We start from the raw sequence: 13,714 nt of genomic DNA, 5'->3' as shown, positions 1-13,714 counted from the left end.
CTAATATTGCTTCTTCAGTGCTGCCATTTTTGTATTGCTGTAGCTAGTGACTTGGCCCAGAGACTCTTTGTCACTCATCTATTGTTCACTATCAGCCCTCAAGGAGCTATGTACCTACACAGGCTTCCTTCCAAGAAACTGGATGTGATTTTTCTCTCTTCTCTGAGCTCTGGTTTTCTGTCTATCTCTTCAGTCCTCCATTTTAAAAGTCAGGTCCAAGAGAATAACTCAAGATAAATCATCCTTTATAAGTTATTTTTAAAAAGGTGCCTAGCATTCTGTTGTTGTCCGGTTGTTTTTAGTTATGTCTAACTCTTCATGGCCCATTTGGGGTTTTCTTGGCAAAGATATTAGAGTGATTTACCATTTCTTTCTCCAGCTCATTTTCCAGATGAAGAAACTGAGGCAAATAAGGTTAAGTGCCTTTGCTCAGGATCACATACCTAGGAAGTAACTGAGGCCAAATTTGAACTTAAGAAGATGAACCTTCCTGACTTAAGGCCCAGGTGCTCTATTCCACTCCAGATGCTCTATACCACCTATATAGTAGAGCTAATCTGGCCATTCACAACCTTTTAAACAGATGCAAGAGATCCTTACCCTTGAGCTCCTGGAGAGCAAGGATGCCATCATTTTTGGATCTCTGTCCCAAAAATCTAGCATATAATGGACACTCAGTACATGATTGTTCAAATAAATTGAATTATGCCGCTCTCCTGTACATACTCTACACTTAAAGGAATTTAAATTCAAGTCTACACAAATATTCAGATAGTAATTATAGCTGGAACTTATGTAGTGCTATAAGGTTTACAAAGAATTTTCCATAAAGTATCCCTTTTGATTCCAACAACTCTATGAGACAGACACTAGATGTTTTATTATTTTATTTTACAGAAGAGAACAAGATTCCAAGAATTTCAGTGACTCACTCATGATCACATGGACACTAAATGTCAAGGTAAGATTTATACCCATTCATTCATTCGTAGCTAGACTACTTCTAACTTTCAGCTCAGTCCTTTTTCCACTACAAAATGTTCCACCTCTCTGCTATTATTGTCCGTTGCTTACTTAACTGAGAGATGGCAAAGTCCTTGAGTGCTAAAGGGACCACTAGAAGAATAATATAGAACAGAAGTCCTTAGCTTCCAGAGGCTAGAAACCTAAATTCCCAAAGACCCAACACTGACTCAGAACTTCTAACAGGGCCACAAGTTATGTACAAGATTGCCTTGTTTCATTCCCTTTCACCCTGGGGCAGAGTTAAGGAACTGGCACCACATGTCTATTCAGTGGACTTGACCTTCAGATAATTACCAAGACTTCTGGCCTAACTCTCCTATTGCCTTCCCTCCTAGTTTCCCTGTGTTGGGAGAATCTGAATTTATCACCCCCATACCCATGCCAACCTCAGTCATCACAAGGTATCAGGAGAGATTATTGACTAGTTTTCCTCATTGTCTTACAATGAGAAATTCCCCACCTTCTTCTCCTCTAAGTCACTGTATACCTCAGAGTCATCAGATGCCAAATGACAAAACCTTTTTTAGTATTGCACCCTCTCCTGGCACTTTTATCACTGTCCAACTTCGGCCTTACCCTTGACTCCTCCCCATGTTCTTTTCTCTCCTTTCTTTTTGATTTCCCTGTGCCTTCTGGAATCCACCTTCACTCCCTATCACTAACAATAAATTCTCCTTCTTTTTCTAATTCTTCATTGTACACATTTTCTATTTTCTGTGGCTCAAAGGACTTGGCTTTGTCCAGAATACATCAGCAATCATACTTTTCAGTGAAACTTGCTTTTTCTCTTTTATTCCTTGAAACCCTAGGCTTGGAGGAGTTAACATACTCCTTGCTCTGCATTACCCTGTAATCTCTCTTCCTCTGAGTTTCATTCCACCCATCTGTATACCATTTGGTATAGATCCTTGTCGATCTATAGGAATCCTATCTGTTGAACAAAGATCTTATAGATCCTAGTTGTGGTAATCCATAGGCCTGGACCTTGTTTTTTCTCCTTTCTCAAGGTGTTCATTCCCTGGATCACAACTTGCTTTTTCACTCCAACTCCTATCCACATACTTGGCCTGGATTTTTATTAGTGAAGGGAGTTCCCCATGAGGAACTTCCTCTAGCAACATAGGTCGGCATTTTCTCTCTGATTTATAGAGTTGCCTGAGACGCTAAGACATTAAGCAGCTTGCCTAGGGTAGTACAGACAATTTGTGTCAGAGGCAGAACAAATTCTTCCTGGCTCTGTGGGGTTCTCCATCCACCAAGCCATGCACGCCCTCATACTTAGTGACTTCAGTATGCAAATTGATGTGCCCTGGAACATGATGTCCAGCCACTTCAACTTCCTCAATTACAGTAATCTATGGCTTTGCTCTGCTCCAGTCACTCACTGAAATGGTCACACCTTAGATCTTCTTATTACCTATAATCAGGGGATGTGCTGGTAAATGTTTAACAACTACTTCTCCTTAAAAAAAAAACAATGTGTGCCTGATATATTTTTAAGTTTAAATGTTTTATTAACATGTTTCCATCACTTCCTTAAGTTTAGACAATTAACAAAGCAATATATCCAACCCTAATTTGTAGTTATTTGCTGATTTCCAAGGTATAAATGCTTACACTGAAAATCTGGTCATCAGCCTTGCCAGCTAGTGCAGAAAACTGCTGAAAGGAACCCTCTGCTTTCTGGGGTTACAGGTCTTTGCATATTGCTTTAGAGATATCAGACTCTAGAAACAGCTATAATCAAGCCAAACCTACTTTCTCAGAATTCATTCACCTGGTGACATAGAACTTATTGTGAGAGAGACTTCTAGGAGATATAGAGGAAGAGAATTTGTCTTGAATGTTAGAGGATGGGGTCTGCTTGGGCAAAAGATTTACCCCCATTCGTGGTCTCTTGTGCAACACTTCCAATTCCTAGGCTGTAAATTTGTTCTCCATAAAATTTAGACAGCTACCAATATATACATACATACATAAATACACATTCTTGTTGGTGTCATTGGTGACAGCAGTAGATAGAAGTTGGGAAAAGGAGTGTTTTCTCTTCCTCATTAAGATACACTGGTAGCTTTCGGTGTAAATGGAGGTGTAATATGAAGGTGAAGGTCATAAAAGAGAGCCCTTTGGATTTCCACAAGCTATAGTGTAAGGAGTCAGGAAGGCCCAAGTTCAGATTCAGCCTCAGAGATTTACTAGCTGTGTATCCCTGGGCAATTCTTTTCACTTGTTTGCCTCAGTTTCCTCATCTGTAAACTGGAGATAATAGCAATAACTATGTCCCAGAGTTATTGTGAATATGGAATGAAATATTTGTAAAGAGTTTAGAAAACTGTCTGGCACTTAGCAAGCACTATATAAATGTTAGGTTATTGAAGCAAATGCAAGCCCATGTCGGAAAAACCTGGCTTGTGGTGAAGGCTGGAAAAATAAAGGGCACGGAAATTGCTGAGGCTGTACACTACTATCAGCTTTACCCTTGGTACAGGAAGAATTTCTAGCATACTGATCTCTCTAGTGAGCCATTACCACATCCTTAATATTTACTTGGACTTATTCATCCTCTGATGCTGACAGATAGCTAGAGCGTTGAATTTGGAGTCTGAAAGATATGACTTCAAATTCTGACTTGAAGAATTACAAGCTGTGTGACCTTGCATAAGTCACTTGACCTGCTAGCCTGACTGTCCTCACTGTAAATTGGGGATTGTAATAATACCTACCTTGGAGATTGTTGTAAGGATCAAATGAGATAGTATTTGTAAAAGTGCTTAGCACAGTGTATGGCACATAGTAGGCACTATACAAATGCTTTTGCCCTTCCCTTTCCTGTGGTCTATAGAAAGATTGTGAAGGTCAAATGCAATTAGGTATGTAAGCACTTTGTAAATCTAAAGCACTACATAAGTGTTTGCCATTATTGTTATTACCCTCACTTAGGCTATAACTGGGAGCTCATGGTACAGGTTACATGTGGGAAGCCCCTTTTCTTGTTACATCTCTATACAAGTTGTTTTCTCCCAGTAGAATAGAAGTTCCTTAAGGACAAGGATTATTTCATTTTATCTTTATACTCTTCATACTTTTATATTATCGTCATACTCTCGGTACATACCACAGTACTTCGTACATAGTAGGTGTCTGATGAGTGCTTCTTGAATTGAATTAATTTATAGTTAATTACAAATAATAATTTATAATTTATTAATTTCTTTAAACTTACATCAATGTCCCACCCCAGTTGGGGTGGATGGAGAGAACAATCCTGGACTGAAGACTCAAGTCAACACCTTCTTCTCATAGAGTGACTCCAAAGAATAGTAATATGTAAAATATTTCCAGTTCAGTAAATATTTGCTAAGTGTCTACTGTGTGTAAGGCATTGGATATTCAGACAAAAAAAAAAAGAAACAGGTCTCATCCTCAAGAAGCTTACATTCTACTGGGGAGTAGGGAAGAGGATAAGTATGTAGTGTCTAATATGTGTCAGATTCTGTGCTAAGTAAGTACTTTACAAATACTATTTCACTTGTTCCTCACAACAATCATACCAAGTAGGTGTAATGGTAATTTAAATGGAAAGATCTTTCCCATTCATTAATACACCCATGTGACCTGCCTGGGTCACATGGAGTCTGTGGTGGGAGGAGTTTTCTGAACAGATGGAGAAAGAAAGGGTGGAGCAGGGAATGAGTCAGAGCAGTCAGAGCTGGGAAAGACAGAGCAGGTAGCAAGTGGTGTGAGTGGGAGAGCTTGTTTGTGATTTTGTTTAAGGGACCTTGTTTGTAGGAGACCAAACAGAGGGAAGGAGTGGGAATGGTAGTGCCCACTGTATTGTTATTTTGTATGGATTTCTTTGTTGCTATGATGGGTCTGGTTTTCTGGTGTTAGGGTTTGACTTTATGGTGTTTGAATAAATGTTTTGGTTCTGTCTTCCACGTGGAGAGTCTGTTATATTTTGTGATTCAGAACTGTGCTGGCATATTCATAGCTGCCATAGGTGCTATGGATATCACATTGGTGCTATATTAGGTACTGTAATTATCCTCATTTTACAGTTGAGGAAACCAAATCAATCAGAGGCTTAGTGCTTTGCCCAGGATCATACAACTCATAGGTGTGTCAAAGGCTAGATTTGAACTTGTCTTCTTGACTCCAAGCCCAGTGCTCTATGAACTACAATGGCACCTAGCTGCTTTGGACTCATACTTGGTAAATACAATCTGGACCTAGATAAGTTGTTCAGTTGTTTCAGTCATGTCCCACTCTTTGCATCCCCATTTGGAGTTTTCTAGACAAAGATATTGGAATGGTTTGTCAATTCCTTCTCCAGCTCATTTTACAAATGAAAAAAATGAGGCAAACAGAGTTGAGTGACTTGCCCAGACAGAGCTGGGAAGTGTCTAAGGCCAGATTTGAACTCAGGAAGATGAGTCTGTTTACCTCCATGTCTAGTATGCTATCTACTATGCCACCTAGCTGCTCTAAATACTAAGTATACACAATGTAACAGGCTGTATTTTATGTGGGAGGGAGAATGAATCACTGTGGGTGTCAGGAACAGCCTCATGTAGAAGGTAGTACTTGAGATGTACTTGGAACTTCAGAGCTAAGGTACTTCAAGAAGGAAGGTGAAAAGGGAGTGAGTACAATACAACAGAAAAGTATGGAAATTCAACATAAGCAGAATAGGATAATTAAGCAGACATCAAGTACAACAACATAATCCTTCACATGAATGTGTATATATGATATACATTCTAAACAATTAAGTATATCATACATAATTATATATCATACATAGAATAATATGTATGAATTTTTCTTAATAAAATCTCCTGGAGACTTTATTCCAAAAAGTCATAGATGGATGGACAGAGAGGTAGGTAATATAATAGGTAGTAAGATAGGTAGATAGATAGACAGACAGACAGACAGACAGACAGAGAGATAGATATATTCATGCTTATTTTGTGGAAACAACAGATTCACAGTAATAAATAAAATCTCCTGGAAACTTTATTCAGAAAAATCATTTTATTAAATGCTTATGTGCCAGGCACTGTGCTAAACATTGGGAATATTGGAATACAACCAGAAAGAAAGACAGCCCTTGCCCTCAAAGACTTTATGTTCCAATGGGAGAAGACTCATAAGGGACATGAAAAGCAAAATAACTTGTGAGATGAAGAGGGCCAAGGCAGACAAACAGTCCAGTAGTCATGAGCTGAAGCAGGCTATTAATGAGTATGGCTGGCAGAGGTATTTCCTCAAAGAGAGGTTCCAGGGAGGAATAGTTATGATTGCAGTGACCATAAATTCTATCTCTCATACCACTGATTATATCCATTTCTCCCTTAATGCTTCCACTGCAAGTACCCTGGCTCAGGCTCTCATCCCTTTATTCCACAATCTGTGATCCATCTTTTACACAACTATCTATGAATTCTCCCTAACAAAACATTAAATTACATTATTCCTCTACTCAGAAACTTTCACAGTTAAGGAAATTATGAACTTTTTATTCTGGCATTGAAGACCTTTGACAATATATCAACTGATCCTTGCAGATTTACCTCAGATGATTCCCCTTCTCATAGTCTGTAGTGGTCACTGACTTCATTCCCAATGTCAACTTGACTGTCCAGCCTGTGTCTTCATTTTCAGGCCCAGCAAAAGGCAGGAACTTTGAGTTGCCCTATACATCATATTTTCTGGCATTGAAAGATGAGTTCTCCTCTACAAGGAAGGAATAGGAAGGAGGGGAAAGTAAAATCCCATTAGGAAAGTAATTTGCAGGTGCTCCATCATAAAGTCCTCTAGACCACTCAGCGTTGTCAGCTGGCCTCTGGGCCTTGCCAGTTGTCATAGACCTGCATCCTTAAGACCACCAAGCCTTTCCATTCACCTTGAAGATGAATTCTGCTAGATGTATTGTCTCCTCTACTTGGAATATCGTGTCAATGAGGAGAGTAACTGTCCTACTTTTCTGCTCTATAGCAGCACTTAGCACAGTGCCTGGAACATAGAAGAAGATTAATCAATGCTTGGTAATTTGACTTGACACTAGACTCTGGCAGAGGGCCTTTCACACAGAAGAATGTAAGAGTGTCCCATCTTCATTCTGTTTCCCATGGTCAATCATTCCCTTGAGAAGTAAAATTGAGAAAATGGTGTTGAACACCACCTCAGAACAATTGACTCTTAGCTCCTTGAACTCACTGAAATCCCTTCCAAGAATTCTGATGACTTTTGAACAGGAAGAACTTGTAGAGACACTCAGTATTCTGAGCAGGTAAGAGGGAGAAAAAAATATCGAAAGCAAGAGAAGACATGCATTTGTTTGTTCTCTTGGCTCAATCCCACAGCATCTGTGGACTTAGCAAATGGATGAATGGCCAATTCCAGCCCTCTGATTTATGTAATAATTATCCAGCTTCCAGTTCCTGCCAGTGGTTTCCATTTTATTGACTTCTATAAGCCTGTGTAGGCTGAGAAACAAAGGCAAAAGCTTTCCAAGCATGGATTACCTTGATTTCATAGTCATTGATCAGTGTGGCTAGTAAATCCATATTGACTGAGGATCCAGTTTATTTGGGGTATAGTAATAAGTATTATGAGAATTTATACAGAAGTAGAGTCCACCAAGGGACTAAAACTATATAGAGCAGAAGAACAAACACTGATAAATATAAGCCCAAATTAAGAGACAGTGTAGGGCTGGACTCAAGACAGGAAGACCGGGTTAAAGCTTTGCTTATGGCATGTTCTAGCTGTAAAACTGTATTAGCCTCTCCATGTCCTGGCAATTTTCTAAGACTATAAGACAGAGGTTACATGACTGTTTGCATGCCTTGTCCTCCATTTACCTGTGAGCTCCTTGGGAGTAGGGATTTAATTTGTCTTTCTCTGTATTTCCAATGCTTAGCACAGTAAATAATAGGTGCTTAATAACATTTGCTGACTGAAAGAATCTCAACACTTAGAGTTCTCTTTATGTCAAATTTGCTTTTAATGAAACAAAGCACTATCTAAAAGATCAAAGTATAAAAGTGTATGGGTGTATGAGAAAGAAAAGGGGAAAGAAAAGGACAGAAAGAGAGGAGAGAGAAGAAAGAGGAGCAAGCAAAGACATCACATGGTATGTGTCTGGAGAGCTGGACTAGACCTCAGAAAGAATTGCTTTCAGGTCCTGCCTCTAGCATATTCTGCCAGTATATCCCTGGGCAACTCATTCACCTTCTCAATGCTCTAAGCAATTGAGGTTATAAATAGTAGAGAAAATGCTGACCTGCTTTGATAGAAGGAATTTCTTCATCTGGGAGTCTCCCAAACTGGTGAATTCAAAGATCCATCCCTTATCCCTATTTATATGTATGTTAAATGTGAGCAAGCAGATAGATGATAGATAGATAGATAGATAGATAGATAGATAGATAGATAGATAGATAGATAGATAGATAGATAGACGGATAGATGAGAAAGATAAAGAGGATATATAGACATAGATAACACATGTATTAAATGCTTACTCTGTGCAGGGTACTGTGGGAAGAGAAGCCCCTGCCCCAATCTGTTGGGCCACAAAGTTATACGTGTTCTAGCAAAGAACTCAATCACTTGATGCTCTGCATTGACACAGTAAACCTCAAGTAGTCCCTTGGTTCCCTCTAATGTACCCTTCAGTAGGTGGGGATGCTGGGGAGGAAGTGCTGAGTCATCCCAAAGCACCACTGATCCATTTAAAGTGAGCCAAAGTCTAGGAGAAAGTCGGATGGAGCATTACTGTTTCCTCCCATAATATACAATACATTGTAAAAGTTGTGATTCAGTTATTCAGTCATGTCTATGTGACCTCATAGGCCTTGTCCTCGGTGTTTTCTTGACCTTTGTCTACTGGAGTGCTTTGCCATTTCCTCCCTGGTGTGTCCTTATTTTACAGAGGAGATATGGAGGTGAATAGGGGTTAAAACACTTGTCCAGGGTTACATAGTTAGCAAGTGTCTAAGGTCACATTTGAACTGTGATCATCCTGACGCCAGACCTGGTGCTGTATTCACAGCACCACCTAACTGCCCCATTGCACATAGTAAATACTTAATAAATGAATGTCTATTAAATGACAAGATAATAGCATGGTACAGTGGAAAGAATGCTAGACCTGAAGTGTAGGGAGATTCAGGCTCAAACCCCTCCTGTGATACTAATTGTGTACCAGTGCCAAGACATATAACTTGAGATTCTGTTTCTTCTTTAAATTGAAGATAATAAAACCAGTAGGATTATTTCCCAATGTTGTTGTGAGGTATCCAATTGTAAGTCAGATAGTACTTGTAAAGCAATTTGTAAATTTTAAGCACCACAAATATGTTAGTTATTGCTATTATTATTAGCAGAAATATGGTGTACAGTGGGGAGATGGTAACAGTGCCTCTGGTCATACTCTATTTGGAAAATTGTTTATGAGTTTGTTTCTTGGTGCCATATTTTAGAAGAAACATTGACAACCCAGAATGGAATAGAGAGCAACCACCTTGATGACGAAGACTGTAATCAGTCATACAAACACCAGTTCTGGGACTAGTGATATTTAGACTGGAGGAGAGAAGATTTAGAAAGGCTTTGAAAAAGATATCATTAAAGATATTAGGGTTCTTATTTGGAAGAAGGAATAGATTTGCTCTGCTTGACCCCAGGAAGTAATGAATGAACATTACAGATCAGTAGATTCTCACTGATTAAAATTAAAAACTTTCTAACAAAACTGGCTAACATTAGAATATAAAGTAGTAATAACAGCTGCACTTAAGGTGTACTTCAAGGTTTACATAAGTATTTTCCACACAAAAAATCCCATGAGGTAAGTAATGAAAGTATGATCATTGCCACTGGACAGAAGAAGAAACTGAGGTCCAGAGAAGTATGAAGTCATTTGCCCACAACCACCCTCCTATTAGATTTCAGAGCTAATCTATGTCAGAGTTTCTAATGCAGGTCTCCAAAATTTGAGTCCAGCACTCTGTCCCTTACCCTGGACAGCTTCCAACTGGCTGAATAACAATTTGTAAGTAACACAGTGTTCTGGATGAGAGATGCACTTGAAGATTTCTTGGAGACGTGACATCTTCAGTCTCTACAATTCTCCTATATCAGTGTGATCAGAATGACTCTTAACGATGCTATGAATTACCATGAGTAGTTTCCTATTCTGGAGAAGAGTCTGGAGGACAGACCATAAGAGGTACTAGAAAAGTTACATAGTCAAGAAACAAAGTCTAGATTGGGACTCTAGAGACAGAGAAGAAATAAAGAAGGGGGAATCAAGAGAATTCATGGAGAAGCGTTAGTAGGAAGTGAAAATGGGCTAGATGGGGATGGTTTGTCTGAGAAAAAGATTGAGACTCCTACAACATTTTGACCTTGGGGCAGTTAGGAGCACAGTGGGAGAAAAGCAAGATTTGGTAACTTCCCCTGCAAGCTGTGTCTGTTCAGAATCAATAATCATCATTGTGATTACCTAGAAAGAAAAACATGTGCAATGGAATGCATGTATCAGGAATTCAGAGATTCACTATACTCAAAAGAAAAGGAAAGGTTCATTGGAGGGCATGCAATAATCCAAACTCTGACCACCAGCAGAGTCACCATTTTTTCCAGTGGTCTCCTTTAAATGAGGTTATCTCAAATGTTTCCCAAGTTTTCTTAAAACACATGCCTATTACATTCTATTGGCAAAATCCCACCGGGGCTTTTCAAGCATCAGAGGTTTTGGGAAAAATCCCTGAGTCACAGCCAAATTAAGTTTCTCAAAAGCCTTGTACAGCCCCCTGGCTTGATTTCATTAATCCAATGTGATGCACATACTGCAGCCTACACTGGGACCACAACCAAATTTGTCCTTTACAGATGATTTTTATTCAAAATATTAATATATATTGGGAAAAGATGTAGCACCCACATGTCTGCAAAACAAATGTTCCAGCTCTGGAGGGGGGATGCAAGCTCATTTGGAAATGAATGGAGAAGACTTGAAGTCTCCCCATACTCTAAACCCATTTAGCTAGCAGATATCAAAGCCTGCACTCTCCCACTTTAATTTCATCTCTTTGACAAGCAATTTTTATGATTCTGGATTTCCATAGTCATAGGTAGCTGAAAACTCTTTGGAAAAAAGAGCTTCATTTGAGTACAAGTTTCAAAATGGAAGGGACTTAAGAGGTCATCTGACCCAACCTCTCATTTTACAGAGAAAGAACAGTGGCACCAAATAGGAGCCACCCCATATGCCCAAGATCACTAAGGTGGTCAGCACCAGAGATTAGATTTGATTCCAGATTTTCTGACTCCTGGGCTAGCACTCCAAACATTTCCTTACCCTGTTCCTCTCCTATCATCTCCCTTCTATCTTAGAGGTTTTCATAGGCATGACTGCTCAAAGTTTACTTTTCCAAAGGAAGTACACGTGAATTCAGGTCAGACAGAAGTGAAAGCAACCCATAATGAATGATGGGAACATCTGGAATATTTCTTTAGGTTTGTTGTAGGGTATTTCACATTGGAAACTACAAATACAAAGCAATTTCCCAAGCTGAAATGTAGTTATTCACTAAAATTGACCTTTCCCCTCAGAGAAATGTGTTTAGTGCTTAGGGGAAAAAATGGTCGAGCCTGTATTTCTGCCCACTTGGGAAATATAATCAACTGTGTTTAGTACTGGACTAGTAGCTGGAAACCCACTTTTTATTTCTATTTTTGCAGTTCATTGACCGGTTTTTGAATGACTGGACCACAGGACTTTCTTTACATCAATCTCTTCATCTGTGAAGTAGAAATAATAATCCATGTTCAGGACTTACCTTGAAGAACTATTGCAAGGCTAAGAAAGATAGTGTTTAAAAGACAGTTATTTTTATTTTTTTGAGAAAGAAACTATAGTATATGGTTAAGAGATCAAAAACATACTACTTGAGCGTAACTGATTTCTAACTAGTTCAGGGTATGAAATGCCACCTGTATTCACTTCCCCCAAGTGAAGGAGAAATATATTCTATTAATGATTCACCCTTAGCATAAAATTTATAAAATACCCAACACATGCTTGAGTGAGTCATACTGTACAATGGATAATAAACTTATCACAAAGATTTTTCATTTTGGTCTCCTTTGACTTTAGATGGCCATAGAGAGAACCGAATGAAGCATTCACAAAAGCAACTGAAATCATAACATTCTAGCAACAAATCATCTATCCAGGCAGGCAGTGACAGAGTTCCAGAGATACGCAGACTGAGTCTGTGGGTTTGCAGCCATTAACTTTTCTTTGTACCATTGCCAGCCACTCCACCAAAGGAAGGAGTGGAGAAAAAAAGGAAGGTTTACATGTATTAAGCTAGGTCTCTCTTGTCACAATAATCCATGGTTCCATGGCTGCCACTACCCCCTTCAAAGGTGTAGAACTTTGACATAGATGCAAAATTTTTTCTAGTGAGGAGAAAGGCAGGAGTGGTAAGAGGAAAACAAAGAGCAAAGAAGAGAAGTAGAGATAACAAAGTGCTCACTTTCTCTTCCTTAATTCCACTCCAACCACTGACAAAAAATCAGGACTTAATCCATTGTTGCTTAATTGTAGCTTTTTGTCTTACCTATGATGCAGTGTATCTCCAATGATGTTGTACATGAGAATTGTCGCAAAAGACATCAAGAATAGGTAGTATGGGAAGAAACGATGAGGTGGTCACATAACAGAGAAAACTAAGAGATATGCACCCAAATATAGGCCCAATACAACAATAGGGCCACTAGGAAGTCTCCAGCAAGTGGAAAGTGTCTTCTGAGGTGAAAATGAGAAGGAAGCACATTCCAGGAAGGAATGGTCAATGTTTAGCTGTATACTGGTAAATATTTGGCTTTGCAGGAAAAAAAAAACCATGCACTTTTAAATTTAATCTGTGCTATTAACATTTTCCCCATCACAGAGTCTAAATAATCAACAAAACAATAAATCAAACCCTGTAGTGTTTGCCAATTCCCAACACATAAATGCTCACACTTAAAATATAATCAGTTTGTCACAAGCAGTTGGAACTGGTTCCAGCACATTCCTGTGCAAGAGGGTCACCTGGGGAAAAGCACAGCAGTGGGAGATGAGATGTCATTCTGGGCCAATTTGACTGGAAAATAGAATACCTAGTCTCTTATCATATCCTATGCTTAAAATACAGTAAGTACAGTGCAGATTGTCCAAGAATATGCAGAGTACAGGGGAACATATAAAGGAATGTCAAGGAAAAGTCATTCACATAATTAGATTCCTAGTATCACATTGGTCTGTCACCAAGATGTCTCATTTGGCTCTCTTGTTCTCCTTCATCCTGTCCAACATGGTGCAATTGGAGACTGGTTTGGATATTAGGAAACAAGAGTTCAAGTCCTCACTCAGTCATTTATTCTATATGTGACCTTGGAACAAGTCCCTTCTCTCTGGGTCCTAGTTTTTCAACTATATGTAATATGCATGGGACAGCATGGGACTCCCTAATTCTCCCTAGTTTCTCTCTTCTCCTGGATTTCAGCAGGCTTAGTCATGCTATCAGTTCAAGATGGTTTTCCCATCCCCTCATAAACTGTTATTTATTTTATGTACTTATTTTGAATCTCTCTCTCATTATATAATATATATGTGTGTATG

General features: G+C 39.0%; 1 long non-coding RNA gene across 1 annotated transcript in view; it reads right to left on the bottom strand.

The window, feature by feature from the left end:
* Positions 1-12,835, bottom strand: part of LOC140513172 (uncharacterized) — a 55,232-nt gene extending 42,397 nt beyond the window's left edge. The window contains exon 1 of the long non-coding RNA XR_011970092.1: positions 12,669-12,835. This is a non-coding gene — a long non-coding RNA (uncharacterized lncRNA). The remainder of the gene's footprint in view (positions 1-12,668) is intronic.
* Between the last annotated feature and the right edge of the window lie 879 nt (positions 12,836-13,714).

Source organism: Notamacropus eugenii, chromosome 7, assembly GCF_028372415.1.
Source record: "Notamacropus eugenii isolate mMacEug1 chromosome 7, mMacEug1.pri_v2, whole genome shotgun sequence".
Classification (NCBI taxonomy): domain Eukaryota; kingdom Metazoa; phylum Chordata; class Mammalia; order Diprotodontia; family Macropodidae; genus Notamacropus; species Notamacropus eugenii.
The sequence above is the reverse complement of the archived record's forward strand: the minus strand, read 5'-3'. Positions and strand labels throughout refer to the sequence as shown.